General features: G+C 37.6%; 1 non-coding gene across 1 annotated transcript; it reads right to left on the minus strand.

The window, feature by feature from the left end:
- Positions 1 to 584: 584 nt before the first annotated feature.
- Positions 585 to 691, minus strand: LOC116014550. The gene has a single exon (XR_004097419.1). It is a non-coding gene; the product is annotated as a small nucleolar RNA R71 (small nucleolar RNA).
- Positions 692 to 2,306: the final 1,615 nt, after the last annotated feature.

Genomic DNA, 2,306 nt, shown 5'->3' on the forward strand with positions numbered 1-2,306 from the left:
TTTGGTGTCTTCATTACTTTGTCTAATTTCTGCAATATCTTTTATGGTTTATGCCTATAACTCGATCTGCTAATCAAGAAATATTGCCATACGATCCAGAAATTGAAAGAACTCTACGCAGGTTAAGAAAACAATCTCGGAGGAAATTGGAGTTTAGTGCACTGGCTACTGATTCCCCATCTTCCTCACATTCTAATTCAGAAGAAAAACCCATGGCTCAAAATCGGACTTTAAAAGAGCTTGGAGCTCCAAATTTAGATCAACAGCCTTTATGCATTACGTTTCCTGCTTTAGATGCTAATGTACAATTTGAATTAAAATCTGGGTTAATTCATCTTTTGCCTTCTTTTCATGGACTTGCAGGTGAAGATCCTCATAAACACTTAAAAGAATTTCATGTGGTATGTTCAAGTATGAAACCCACGGGGGTTACTGAAGAACAAATCAAGTTGAGAGCATTTCCATTTTCTTTGAAAGATTCAGCAAAAGATTGGCTATACTATCTACCTTCCAGGAGCATTGCCACATGGAATGACTTGAAGACGGTATTCCTTGAAAAATACTTTCCAGCTTCAAGGGCAGCCAACATCAGAAAGGAAATTTGTGGTATAAGGCAACACAATGGCGAGTCATTATATGAATATTGGGAACGTTTCAAGAAGATTTGTGCAAGCTGTCCTCATCACCAAATCACGGAACAATTACTTATTCAGTACTTTTATGAAGGACTTTTTCCAACTGATAGAAGCATGATTGATGCTGCAAGTGGAGGTGCATTAGTTGATAAGACACCAGATGCTGCAAAGAATCTAATTGCAAACATGGCTGCAAATTCTCAACAGTTTGGCAGTAGGTTTGTCCAACCATCCAAGCAAATGAATGAGGTAAGTATTTCCAATCTTGAACAACAAGTGGCTGGTTTAACTACTCTTGTTCGGCAATTAGCTGTAGGAAATATGCAAACTGTGAAAGCTTGTGGAATTTGCTCGGTAGTTGGACACCAAACTGATGCTTGCCCAACTCTTCAAGAAGAACCTATTGAACATGTCAATGCGGCTGGAGGTTTTCCTGGACAACCTCAAGGTAAGTATGATCCAGTTTCTAATTCATATAATCCTGGTTGGAGGGATCACCCGAACCTTAGCTATGGAAACTCACAAGGGAACCAGATTGTTCAGAATCGTTCCAATTTTCACTCACAAGGGAACCAGATTGTTCAGAATCGTTCCAATTTTCAGCAACAAGGGAACCAGATTGTTCAGAATCGTTCCAATTTTCAGCAATATAGACAACCATTTCCTTCAAGACAACCACCGGCCCAAAGCTCTAACTCAGGTATGAATCTTGAAGACATTGTTAAGTCTCTTGCCACTAACACTTTACAATTTCAGCAAGAAACACAACTATTCCAACAAGAAACAAAGTCCAATTTTCAAGAAACGAAAGCTAGCATCCAGAACTTAGAAAGACAAATGGGCCAACTAGCAACTACGGTAAGTCGGTTGGAGGTATAGAGTTCTGGAAAATTACCTTCTCAAACGGTGGTCAATCCAAGAGAAAATGCAAGTGCAATTGTTTTGAGAAGTGGTAAGGAAATTGAAGGTCCTGCAAATGTTACCCCATCAGTAGACCAAGAAAAAGAGGAAACTAGCAAGAACGAAAATTCTCCAGGTAAGTTTCCTAGTCTTTCTGATTATAAACCAACTCCCCCATTCCCTCAAGCTTTCTGTGTATGCTTCTTTAAAACTTGGACCTTTGAATAAAACTAGTGTGGTCATCCAATTGGCTGATAGATCTAATGCATATCCTAGGGGTGTTATTGAAGATGTATTATTGCAAGTTAATAATTTGATATTCCCTACTGATTTCTATGTGCTTGATATGGAAAATAATGATCATTCTGCACCTATTCTACTAGGAAGACCATTTTTAAAAACTGCAAAAACAAAAATTGATATTCACAGTGGTACACTTACTATGGAGTTTGATGGTAATATTGTTACATTCAATATTTATGATGCTATGAAATGCCCTAGTGATGATAACTCTGCTTATTCTATTGATATTCTTGATTCATTAGTTGAAGAAGTTTTTGAATTTGATGGTAAGGATGAATTGAAAGTTGTTATTAGTGAACACCTTGAAAAGGGGAATAATGAGTTTGCTTTGAGTGCCAATTTACAAGAGGCTATTGCATCATTGAATTATTGTCCTAAATTGAACCAACATAATAATGTTTCTTATATGGCTTTACCTGTTTCTAGCAAAAAATTGTTACCCTCTGTTGTGCAGGCACCTATCCCCGA

Source organism: Ipomoea triloba, chromosome 3 (assembly GCF_003576645.1).
Source record: "Ipomoea triloba cultivar NCNSP0323 chromosome 3, ASM357664v1".
Lineage (NCBI taxonomy): Eukaryota > Viridiplantae > Streptophyta > Magnoliopsida > Solanales > Convolvulaceae > Ipomoea > Ipomoea triloba.